At 44.3% G+C, this 13,663-nt stretch overlaps 1 protein-coding gene across 1 annotated transcript in view; it reads left to right on the forward strand.

Annotated features, from left to right (window-relative positions):
- Positions 1-7,816: 7,816 nt before the first annotated feature.
- Positions 7,817-13,663, forward strand: part of fstl4 (follistatin-like 4) — a 187,864-nt gene continuing 182,017 nt past the window's right edge. Inside the window, exon 1 of the mRNA XM_062405405.1 lies at positions 7,817-7,890. The gene's annotated coding sequence lies outside the window, so the exon portion shown is untranslated. The remainder of the gene's footprint in view (positions 7,891-13,663) is intronic.

The following is a 13,663-nucleotide window of genomic DNA, read 5'->3' on the forward strand; positions in this document are numbered from 1 at the left end:
TAGATAAGGCTTTTATAAAGGATACACCTACATTCGTCCACACACCCACGCTGGCACCGCTCATCGGTTTCCCTCGGGCCTCCACACCATCCACCTCTGCCCGGGATATGTCTATTATTTGTGTGTTCATCCTCTGCAATGCTGTGCCCTCAGTGTCTGGGATTAACATCCAACTTTGTTTAATGTGCCAAATCCTGTCAGACAGATCGTCCCTCTGAGGGCGTTACACTGCTAAATGAAGGGAACACACTCACACACCACTGGGACTCCTAATCTTAATCGTGACCCTGTTATGGCGGCTGCCCTTGAGGACTGTGGTGCCTTTTTTTACTTTTAAATTTTTGTAAATACGTTTCAGGGGGAAAATTCATTTCATTACTCAGTGTTGGGCTTTTTTTTTTATTTATTTACAGTTACGTCTTTGGATCTCCCGATAACAAATTAATTTCTGTTTCTGTACTTCACTGACCTAGGCTATTCAAAATATTTTTCATTAACTGAAAAGAAAGCAAACAAGTGAAGGCCTTTTAATTGGTCAGGGAAAATGTAATACATTTAATCTTATAACAGCATAGTGAGAATTACAAGTTTTCATGTAGAGATGGTGGAAATATATGTGAGTTTTATATTTCATGATAAATAAGAGCCCAAAACGAATCCCACTGTGGTTTGCCCAAAAAGTTGATTAAACGGAATTAAAATTATTGGTCCCCTCTTTTTATACATTATACATATCCATCCTTCCACCCACCCAAATCAATCCACCCACCTATTATCTATACCAAGCATCTTTTAAGGGTTGCACATGTGTGAGTGGTATGTAGTTGAGAGACAGACATGAACTATTAAGGTGAGGCAGGGACGGGTTAATGGACAGCACATGGACCTTTGCTTAATCCACTGGATTGCTTTTATGCTGAAAAGTATATTCCACTAAAAACAAACCCCACTTTAACAAAAAAAATAACATGGCTTTGACAACTGCTGGGGGCGATTTGTATTTACTGGATTAACACGGAGAAAACAAAAACAAGAAAAAGAGGGAAGATTGCAAATGAGGATTAGCCGCCTTTCTAGGTTAATGGGGGCTGTGCACGTCAACAAGCCCAAACAGGATAACGTGTGGAACTGGACGTGATGTCAAAACAGTGTCAGCTGACTGGTGAGAGCAGAGGTGGACTGTATCCCAGATGTTCCTGACCTCACTCACACTTTTGAAATATGGATCTCACCCACTCACATAAACACTGCAAATTAATGGTGTTTTAAATTTGTTGTATTGAGGTACATTTACAGATATATATGTACAACCTGCCCCCCTGTCACACTAGCATACTTCGAATATCATATCTTAGATCTTAGAGGGGGGGGGGGGGGGGGTAGCACCGTCATCTCACAGCTTCGTCCCCTCTTAGCCTGGAGGTTGTGAGTTCAAACCTGACAGCCCGCCGGGGCCTGTCTGTTTTGAGTTCGCATGTTCTCCACCTGTCAGTGTGTGAGTTTTCCTTCGGTTCTAAAACGCCTGTAGGTTTGACTGTAGGCAGGTTGCTTGTGTCTGACTGTGATGGACTGTGACCTGTCCGGGTTGTACACCCTGCCCCTTGTCCAATGTCAGGGATGCATCTCAGAATGGTGGAGGCTGAGTCGACGGCAGCTTGACAGATCCACGTGTCTGTAGGTAGAGACAGTCACCTGCCAGAGCGTCCAGGTTTAATCCTGGATGTGCAAAAGTCCAACACTGCTGCTCTCCGTTTGTCAACTGGACACAATGACTCCATTGATAATGACAAAAACAATGAGCAACAGTGGCCGGTGGTCAGGCTAGTTTCCAGAGATGCCTACTGATGCCACAAGTGGGCAGTACATTTCAAAATAAATGCAAACTGGCCACACCACACGCTTTATTGGACAGAAAGCTGTTCTGTGTCATCTAATAGGTTCTATTTTTAGCTTTAACAGCTTGCCTCGCTTCCACTAACAAGTGTTGCGCATGGAACAAAGTAAACCTTAAGGACAGAGATATGGAAATGAGTCCAATCGATAAAGGCCTTTTATGAGTAAACAGAACCGTGTGTTGTAACTATACGTGGTGGTTCATACATGCTCCCGTTCCTCTGCATGTGACCCTGCCTCTCTCACACTAACAACTCCTCGGAGCAGCTCACTCCTGCAGGTGTCAGAGGGAGTCATGGCGGCGGAGCCATCAGGGAGAAATATGGGCTGTAAGCCGGAGCTGTGGCACCATTACCGCCAGCGTCTTACTGCTGCTTTCATCTGTTAGCTCTATCTCAATGGTCATCTGGGGAACCTGGCGGGCCGCGCCGCCATCAAACCGGAGCCGGGCAGGAGGAGGAAACAAGGACCATTACACAAGGTGTTTGTGGGGAGGAGGGGGGGGTGCTGCAGACCGCCATGGGACCGAGGGTGACAAATGTTGCTCTGTGCTTTTATCTGAGTGTGTTTCTAGCTATAAGGGTGAATGTATGCATTTCTCTGTGTGTGTGTGTGTGTGTGTGTGTGTGTGTGTGTGTGTGTGTATATGTGCATGTATTGTATGTTTGTGTGAGTGTGAGTGTGAAGGAGAAAGAGGCTGCATATCAAATTAAAAAGCCCTGGTTTGTACATATGATGCGTCAGGACTGGAGGCGAAAAAGAGAAGTGTGTTCCCAGTTGCGTTCATTGTCCCTCTCTCTCTCTCTCTCTCTCTCTCTCTCTCTCTCTCTCTCCCTCTCTCACTCTCTCTCTCTCTCTCTCTCTCTCTCTATACTGTACACGCTTCTCTGACAGCTCCGTTCAAGTGAGTAGCCGACTGGATGAAGTAACTGTTACTCTTTCTAGTAAAATAATTGCAACTCTGATTTTCAAGAGTCAGTCTTTTGGTTCTCTTCAAGTCTTTGAAAAGCACCCACTCGTTAGGTTCCCCTTTGAGTTTAGTCATCGTCTTGTTACTATGTACTTTTCCTCCTTTAATAAATAACTTACATATTTGCCAGAAACACCTGGCTGTTATGTCTAATGCTGCTATAATAGATAGAGACAATTAGGAGGGAGAGAGATGGGGGATGATATGAAACAAAGATATGAAACAAAGGTCTCTGGTCAAACAGAGATTTATTAAAGTGTAATAATTAGTCCTAATGTAACAAGGACACAGAATGACTTTGCGGCAACATCAGGCTTTCATGTAGGTAATCACAGATAATGAATTAAACATATTTTTATTAATCATAACAATAATCTTTCACTAACCTGAACTAAATGCTTCAGTTGACTAACACCTCTCAAACCTTAATCATATGAATTGAATAACTCCCTTACCCTAACTACACTGTTGCCTTGAGCATATTGCCAAAAGCAAGGAATTATAAAGTCATTAAATTATCCCTGACAGTAATTGTGGGGTTTTGCAGAATAATCAACATTGACATTCTTGATGTTAATAGGAATGTGTGTGATCAGTCCTATTCACACTGTTTTCTCCTATTCATCTTTAAATGCTCAAAAACTGGTGTAGAATGAGAGTCTTGATGTCTTGTACTGTAAGTGATGTAGACTTGTGTGTGTGTGTGTTTGTGTGTGTGTGTGTCTGAAGCACATCAATACTTGCAGTGACGACCTGGTGGGAACGGACATAAAGAAGAGTTATGGTTCCATCGCCTGGTGTTTCCGTCTCTGAGGGAGCAGCTAGGTGAGAGAGGCCTTTTAGTGCTGACACATGCCTGAGTGCCTTCGAGGTTGAGAGGAGAAGATCTGCTGGTTCTGATGTATGATTGTAGAACCAACCCTCCTGAGCAAATGATGGCCGGTCTAATGATGACTGCTGTAGACGCACAATCCCCACGTGCTGAAACTCACTCTGACCGGCCCTGGACGTGGCCGTGGGTAAATTGCACATGGTGTTCCCGTTGTGATGCAACGCACGAGGCTGACGTGCACACGAGCCCCCTGAGGGTCGATTCATATTTGCACCATTTAGGTGTGATTGATTTGCCACTCAGGGTACGCCTACAGTAGTCTGAGATCGTCTCTGCATTGCCCAGAGAGCTGTTGGTTTTATGAATAGATCTGATATGCATTCGTCAATAATATGGATCTGAACATTTCCACCGCAATGGCCCAGAGACGGGCTCGGAGATGTGTGTTTGTTCGCACCCTCTGTGTGGCTGTGTGCGTGCTCTGAGGTTGCCCTTGTGGAAAAGTAAGAGAGCTCTTCTTCTATTTTTAATCCGGAAAACAAATCCACATATCACGCCATTGTTGTGCATTTTACTACCTAATAAAAGCGGGTCAGTTACCACATTTTGGTCCTCAATCCTTTCTGTTTTTATCAGTGTTAAATACGCGTATAAATATGAGTTGTGCTTTACTGTGAAAACTAAAGTGAGTGGTCAGGAACATAGCAGATTTCAGGGTGGAGACACATTTAGACAGAGTTTTCACCACAATTATGATCGTAATTTAACTTTACCTCATCATGGTTAATCCCAGGGTACGAGTACAGCAATAGGTGCTCTCATTCCAAAGTCACAAATTGCAGTAGTTGTTGCTGGAAAGGCTCGTCAAGTTTTGGAGGTCAGTATAGGAAGATTCAAATTTTGATAAGATGAAAAACATCATCAGAATATGCTGTGATATTCAGATCTGAGGTTTTATTTTTACAAAAACTAAATGTATTGCTTGGTTTGTCACACACTTATTGCATCTTGCATAGATAATATCAATATTTCACTTCTGCACTTGTGTTGTGCAAAGAAAGAACCAGCACCGTATGCACAATGCATCAGAACATGTGACATATGTCTTTGTGTGTGTGTGCATGGGCGTCCCTGCCTACTTGTGGGGACATATAGAGCCGAGACACTCATGCAACCCCACAGGAACCAAGTGTAACATGGTTCTGAATATGCATAGGTCAGATCACTGAATGCTGTGAGTTCAAATCCCCCACTTTTGACTGCAGTCATGAACAACAGATTACCCAACAACCCAATGCCAGTGGACAACATCTGAGCATTGGAGCAGCCGCCGCATAACAAGTGACACTCGAGCAGTACCTATAGCAGAAAGTGTTGTCTTTTATATTGTTGTAGGTGGTTAAAGAGAATTTTATGATATTTCCATTGAGAAGTGTGTTTATTCAGCCTGAAATACTTTTTCATGTTTTATGTTTTTGCAGTTTACTTACTTAAAGGTCAGGTTTATACGTCTGCAGCTCACTTTAATCAGATCTCACCGCTTCTTCTTGGTTCCCCCCCGACGGCCATTTAAATTGACTTCTAGATCCCCAATCCCCCCCCCCCCCCATCTTTGCAGTGTGTCCAATTAAGGAAAAAACCCTGTAGAACTTTGAAAAATACAACAGAAAAAATATATATTATTCTTTCAGTCGCCAATGAGAAGATAAAGACACGTTTATCTTTGCCTGTAACCAGATTATTTGTTTGAATTGGCTCACTTTGGGGAATGACTTGTCCTTTCTGTCTTTCTTTCTTTCCTTCCTTCCTTCCTTCCTTCCTTCCTTCCTTCCTTCCTTCCTTCCTTCCTTCCTTCCTTCCTTCCTTCCTTCCTTCCTTCCTCCCCTCTTCCTTCCCTCCTTCCTTCCTTCCACGTATTGCAACTTCATGATTAAAGTTCCCTTCTTTACTTTTTTTCATTCCCCTGTCTTCCCCCACCCTGTTGGCTTCTTTGTCTTTGCTTCTTATATTCTTTTTTTTCCAGTCATCTATCTTTATTCAACCTCTTGATAAATGTTACAGTGAGCATAAATGTTTCAGTGCCACATGCAACTTTCATGGGGACTCCAACATTCACGTGTCTATTCAATACAGGCTACAGTATGTAGGCCTAATTGTGCCATGCGCAGTTAAAGCACGTCCCACTTTAATCCAGAGGGACACAGAGGAGAAAGAGAGAGAGAGAGAGAGAGAGAGAGAGAGAGAGAGAGAGAGTATGTTTGATGCCCATTTCTGGATAAGTGTCAGGAATTAAAGACTCTATAATTCCCAAATGATTCACTGTAGCTACAATGAATTTGTTCTGTAAATTGGAACGCCGTGCGTGTGTTTAACACTTGAATAACAACTCAATGTAACCAGGTATTATTGATGAACACTTGCTCGTCTTTGTCTCTGATGTTGCTACCTGTCCTGTGTGTCTGCCAGTGACGTCGTGTTTGGGACACAACCCACGGTGGTGGCATGACGCAGCCCTGCAGGGTCTGAGTAGAAAACAAACCATGGAAAACGCAATAAAATATACATGTGATACTTTTAACAACATTTGACTGTTTGGTGTTCTCGCCGAATGACGCCACATCCCTTTATCACTTCTCTCGCACAACACACTGTCATTTTTAAATGTTAATCGGCAGACTAATAATGGTGCATATGCTAAAATCAGCTGTCCCTTTAACTGTTTTATAGAAAATACTGGATTTTATACAAGTGTCCGTATGGAATGGCGAACATAAGACACTGCACTTGATTTAATTCTTTGTAAGAGCTGATTTGCATTTAACATGTAGGCTTATAATGTATTTGATCCCTTTTTATACAGGTATTGTCAGCAATTAAGGAGCAAAGGCAAAGTGGGCTCATGCCCTCGAGCCACTAGGGTCCTTGGTCTTAAAATGTATCCATCAGATGCTCTTTTTTAATGTGTTAAATCGGATATTGTTTTTGAAAATATTGGATTTAATGTGATTTTGAAAGTGTTGCATGATAATGAGATAGTTTAAAAGTTTAGCTGATAAATTTGTGATACTTTGCAGTAGCGCATGATCTGACGCTTCCTGTCCATCTAACATGTCAAAATAATACATATCTTATCAAGGTGATATATGCTTTGTGAATTTAGGATGAAACTGGTGCGAGCTAACGGGCGAGTGGGTTTGGGTCTGTGGCAAGTATGAGAGCTGGGCCCATGGTCATGATTATCCATCCATGACTACACACGCCATGCAATCCCCAAACCGACAACTGTCACAACTTTGTGCAATTACCTCGCATTAGATATACACTCACACTAATAATGGCCCATCTGGGTTCAGGTGAATGAGCTGCAGTCTGCCCCTTGCACCCCCCACGGTGATTTAAAATCTTAGTTATGTGATGTATTCATAATTTATATTAGGGTTTTAATCATGTCCTTGTTGTGTTGCCTTTATTCAGTAACTCCTTGTTGTGTTTATTCGCTGAATCTGAATGTCACCTTCTCTCATGTGTCTCTCTTAAAAATGATATAGAAAATCCTGATGAGAATACGTGATTAAATAAAGAAATTAAATGACAACCTAATGTAATGGGGCTAAATAATCTATATCCGATTTATCTAAAACTGAAATTTATCATGGATGGATTAAGAAGGAAAGAAGTAAAACATCTACAAACTAGAAATCTTAAGAATTTTTTGATTTGTTTTTTCTTCCTGGCAGTCTTTCACGCACACATGCCACTACACGGGCACACACACGGCCACGCACACACATACACACAGGTGTCGCTTTCCAGTGCGATGAATCTGCAGATGCAGCCTCACCGCATTCGGCGTGCAGCGGCTGACGTCAGGAGGGGAGCGGAGTGAGGGGAGTTGAAATAGGGCAGAGCAGGAGCGCAGCGCGGAGAGAGGAACCAGCCGGAGGATGGCAAGCCGCTGCTGAGAGTTGGGACGCGCCACATACCAGTCGCTACTACTAACTGCAGCTGCTCGCTCCTGATCCAACCAGCCCGTAATCAACCTGAACCCGTTTTCTAATACAACCCCGCCGAGCAGCACCAGAGCAGTGGAACTAAAGGAGCGCAGTTTGGACGCGTCGCTTCGAGGAGATCTCTGGCATTTCTGCACGAATTCCCCTTTTTTTCCATTCTGTCCTCCTGCCTCAGAATAACACAGGTAAGGTGCACGCTGCAGTTACTTATGCGCAATAAGGGCTCGGGTGCTGCGTGAAGGCGTCTTTTCCTTGGGTTTATTTTTTTTTAAGTTTGGTGGTGTTGGGTGCATGGAGCTGCTTTGCGTGCTTGAGGAGTGCACGGGCACTGTGCAGCGGCGTGCTTTCATTTTGAATTAGTTTGTGAGTGTAGCAGGGCAGAGATGCATCAATAAGAGAGCGGGAGATGCCTCACAGGATGATCCAGTGGATGCGTGAGGTGCAGCCTCGCGGCGCACGCAGGGCGATGGCAGTGAGAATCTGTGACAGTGTTTAACTACAGTGCCGCGTCGATTGTCTGGCGCAACACGGGGCTGTGATTAATCATTCAATAGGACCAGATGCCAGCTTCGGTATAACCTCATATAACCGCGCAGGGGCTCTATCTGCCCGGCTCGGAGACAACAGGGTGCACGGTGCTTGATGAACGGCTCCAGGAGGACTCACTACTCTGCCCGGATGCGCCAGGTTTGCTCAGGCAGCGGAGGGACTGGAACGATAACACAGTCAGACAGGCACATCCTTTCCTCGCTGGACTCCCTGGCACATACCCCCCCTCCGGCCCCTTTCACCTGGTCCCCTCCTGGTCCTCCCGATCCCAATGTCTTTGGCGAGGGGAAGACTTCATCTCCCTCATCATGCAACTCTCCAGATTAAGAGAAAGAGGAGAGGAGGGAGGCGGGGTGCCTCTAAACAGGATGAGAATTCACTCTCTGATTGTGTTAAATGAGCCTCCTCAGCTTACTCTCTCTCTCTCGTGGGGAAAATCCTCTCAGCGTCGCCCGGAGAGCTGCATGGTGGCGGCGGCGGCGGAACCCGCGTGACGAGCAGCAGAGTGGGAAATGAGGCGCCGGAGCTCTCCGAGGTGCTGAACGCGCTCCAGCCACCCAAGCGCCCCACGCAGCCTCTGTCTGGGTTGCTTGTTGTCGGGTTTCCTCTCTGACCTGGAGCCAGATGCGGGGCCAACATCCAGACGCCAGAAGCGTGGCCATTCATCACTGGTCTGTCCGTGAAAAAAATGGTTATAAATCTCACGCAGCAGCTCTGCACTGTGGCGCGTTTAATCCAACACATACGTACATTGAACATGGCACACACGCAGAGACCTGGATCGATATCTCCCCTTCCCTCCTGACTGGGAATATTAATGGCATTTGGATCTGTTTGCACTGGGACCTCGGGTCTGAACTTGTAATTTATAGTGACATAGAATTTATTCAGATCGTTTTAGCAGGCACAGTTTGTTAATTTATTTAAAGTGAGTTTTATGTCACAATTATGTTGCTGTGCTGATCTGGCAACACACGTTGTATGAACTTGCACAGATGATTGTGTTGTATAAAAAGACAATCAGCACCTCATTCAACGCACGGTTTACCACATGTCTCAAACTGTAGTAGCGGAACATTCGAGCTATGTGTTGAATATGTGGTCAGATCACTCACAGATAAGAGTTTAAAGAATACTTTTGGTTGACTTCTTAGTGTGCTGTTCATTGACAGACTACCCAACAATGTCAAAGAAAGTATATTAGCTATTCACAGCTTGTTATTGAGCAATATATTAAAAATGTCCCTACAGCTGCACAAAATCGTGATTCTTTGCATTGTAACACATACAAATACACATGCAGGTGCAACATACAATATTTCTGGGTTTAAATGTACAGTCATGGAGTCAATGACCTTCGATTCAACAGCTGGCTTCATTATGTTTTCCAACCTGACTCCGTTAAACTGACTGTAAAGGCGAGAGAACAGGAGCGAACCCTTTTTCTAATAACCACTTAGTTTAAAGCACTTGACTGCAATTTAAATATGGTTGAGATAAAATGAGACCCTATATTATTTCAAAATTTAAATATTAATACTTGATTTAAAATCATTTCGCAGCACAAGAGGTTCAGGGATTTAAGAGATGTGGAGAATGAATCACATTTCTTCATTACCTTTATTACAACAAGTAAAGATTCTTTATATTACGTGAAATATCTGCTCAAAATCAAGAACTGTTCCTGGAAATGGAAATGGTTTATGTTTGTAATGCGGATAAGTTGGCATTGAAATCTTGTTGGCATTAAAGTCAGGATGGTTTATTTGATTACTGTTTTTATTGATGCTGCTGCTGTTGATTTTTTGTAAATAATGACCTCTTGAATACGCACATATGACACATTAATAAAAAAGACCAATCAATCAATCATATCAATAAGAGCAATGGAGGCTATGAAATCACAGAGAAAGTCCTGCAGGCTTCTTTTCTTCAGAGAGAGGGGGGCAACGTCAGAGCAGCTTTCCAGCCAGCCCCAGGGTCACAGTCAGCGGGTTGAGAAATAATGATGTCGCCCAAAATAGTGACTCAGTCGGGCTTATTGCACTTTGCAATCTGGCGTGTAACTTATTAGCTGTCTCACGGAGAGAGCCATTACAGCGCGGTGTCCGGCAGATTACGGCTGCTTGTTGTGCTTCAGAGGCGGTCTAACAGTGGGATGACTCACACAGGTTGCTACTGAAGACACACTAGCATATGGCCATGGTGGTGCATGTGAGCACACACACACACATACATATATATACATATCTGATATATTCATATAAAAAGACTCTTCACTGCAACATTTGAGTCGTGAGAGTTCAGTCTGCCCTCTGCGGTGTCCTCCTCCTGATCAGCAATTAAACCCTGCAGAAGCCAGTGTGTGTGAACGTGTGTGTGCAGGCTGTCATGTATGGTGGTTGGGTGAAACGTATGGCACTAAGGGTCTCATCTTCTGCTGTGGAAATGGGATATTCTCAGTCAGTCTATTTAACAGCGTCTCCGGAATGGATTTAACAACGTCAACATAAGCATGTAATTGACTTTTTGAGTGACGCTGGCCAACTCTGTCCATATAAAGCACCGCTCGGTTCTATCTCTGATAAGCTGTTGAACAGTGTCAATACTGCTGTTGTGCTGTGGTTGTTAAGTTCTCAATGGGTAATTGGATTGTGAGATGCCAGCAGTCTCTGTTGCTTGTAGTGTTGCTGTTTAATCAGCACGGACGCAGTTTGCAGATTGAACAGTGTGTGCGTGTCTGTACATTACACAATTGTTCCCCCCCAACCTTGCGTCCAAATCACTTGTCATAATTTAATGAATTCGATGCTTTATCGATCCATGTAGTTTGTTTGTCTCTTCGCTGCACCAGGACCAGAGGTCAGTCTCAGTGACAGGACAGCAGGTCGCAGTTGAGTGTCTTGCTCCAGGACTTTTTCGGCTCAGTGAACGCTTGCTGAGGCTGGAGAGGGGGGGGGGGGCACTCCCTCTCTCTACCCACTTGACTTTTCTGCTGCTGCTGTTGCTGCTCACGTTCCTAAATACTGAAAAAGAGTGAATCCTGAGTGTGGCAGGTAGATGCATGAAAACATTCACCACTTACTTCTGTGCTTCTTCAACACAAAACCAGAGCAAGTAGCACACACACACTGCAAATGTAGCCATCAGCAATACCCTGCGTGCTGCCGTTATTTTTCTGCCACGATATTGAAGTATTGGTCCTAAAATAAAGAGGAAGACTTTGAAGTTGGTTCATGTCGTAAAGAATTGTATGTCAAAGGTGTTTCTGAGACACTTTCATCTTAGACAAGTGGGTTAAAGTTGTATTTTACAGTTTGTTGATTCACATGTGTTGGAGAGAAAGTAGGCTGCTGGACAGAGAAGGATTTTGTGCTTCATTTTGCTAAAAAGGTACAGGAGTTAACCCCGAAAGTGCTTTATCCTGAACATCTTAAATTCATAAATGGTCGAGCTAGTTTTTTGTAAAATTCCCCAAAACACATCAATTATTATTACTGCGATAAATGTTTGGGACAGCTGTGGTTGAGAGGGTAGAGCGGGTCATCCATTAATCGGAAAGCCGGTTGCTCAATCCCCGTCAACTCCAGTCGGCATGTCAAAGTAACCTTGGGCACGACCCGGATTGCCCCTGATGGCTGTGCTCTCACTGTGCGAGTGAGAAAAGGACTTTAGAAGTGTTGCATGACCCCGATGTGGAGAGTGAGTGGTTGTTGAATCTGGAGAAGTGCTACATAAATCCATTTACCATTTTATTTCAGAGTTTCAGCTTTGAACAGATGCAAACCCTCGAGCATTATATGCAGAATAATGGTTCTTTTCTTTCTTGGCGCAGACATGACAATGTCCTTTTTTATAAATTCAACGCTCGCACACAAAAGCATCCACATATGTTGGAGCCCGGGATGACAACCCCATGTTACATTTAATTAGAATAAATGAAATTTGTCATATCAGTTATAATGTCCCACTCGTCACCAGTTTAATTGCTTGGCATCTTGTCGCCGGGCCCCCATGCAGAGCTTGTCTAATCAGAAGCAGGATTTATTCCCACACAACAAAGCTCTCCCCTTGGGTAAACCAAACCCACTTGCTCCCCCTTCTTCTTCTTTTTTTAACGCCCGGTGACTGTGATTTGTTCGGCTTTGCACATTTCCCAAAGAATTATAATTAGCCGTACTCCAAACATAGGCAAACCGGCATTACCGATGGTGAGTCACACTCGTACGGGCCGGCTCCTTCTTTCGCTATACACTCACGCACTCACACTTCTGATGGGGCTGACGAGATTAGTTTTAAATTGATCTGATGAAACTCTTCCTCATGGGTTTAACGGGGGGCACTTACACACACACAGACACACACACACACACACACACACACGGACACTGAGAAACCGAACCCTGATGACAACGGGAAGCACTTAATGGGACCGAAGCAGAAACAGAGGACTATTAGAAACTTGCTCCCTCAGATCCTGCACTGCTTTCATTCCGGAGTCGCCTCACTGTGTCTGCCGGCTCACCCGATAGGTCCCCTGTACTCCCTGTGGAGCGCGGGGCCGCGAAAAAGACAGGGCAGCACGGTTCACTTGGAATTCCGATCACTAATGTTGAACTTCTAGAAATGACCTTTCCCGCTGCATCTCAAATGAACGCGGCAGCTGAGCTCGGAGCTCGGAGCTCCGGCTGCACGGCTCTGAGCAAATAGTGCTCGCCGCCTCCTTTGCCTGAACGCAGGAAACTGACGAAAGAGCCGGCAAAGAGGGAGAAATGCGCAGAGGGGTTATGGAAAGGTTGCCTGGCATATCTGTTTTTCTGCAGTGAAATTTCGCCCCCCAGCCCGCACGTCGCTTTCATGCAGTCACTCCTCACTGGGCTGATTGAAATAATCTTTTGCTTTTGTTATCGCCCGTTTTGCAAAGGGTCTTGAAATGTTGCTTCTCCCATTGCAGTAGGCAAACACTTTGTCTAATTGCTCCTGTTCCTTGAAAACAGTCAGGTCAAGTGGAGAAAGGTTAAGTGCCAGTCATTAACGATCAGCTTCCTTGGAAAAGAAAAAAGATTGTTGCTGATGTGAATGGAGAGCAGCAGATATATGAGGATACTTAGCAACAGCAGAATTCAGAAAAGCTAACCGGCGGTGAAAGGTTAAACATTTGAAGCGGGGTTTAAAGAGCTCCACTTGGAGGTTTCACCACTTGCAAACTCCTCGGCTGGTAAATCCCAGTTCTGAATCAATGTGAGGTTGAAGCCTTGATGGAGCTGCAGTAGTAAAAAAAATAACAAGGCAATCACCAGGGCTGAGTGTGACGGCGTGTCAACACAGCTGAACAAGCCCACAAAACATTCCCCCCTGTGAACATTAATAACTTAATAACTAAGTGCCGAAGTGCTTACGAGGGAAATG

This window comes from Platichthys flesus, chromosome 15 (genome assembly GCF_949316205.1).
Source record: "Platichthys flesus chromosome 15, fPlaFle2.1, whole genome shotgun sequence".
Taxonomy (NCBI): Eukaryota; Metazoa; Chordata; class Actinopteri; order Pleuronectiformes; family Pleuronectidae; genus Platichthys; species Platichthys flesus.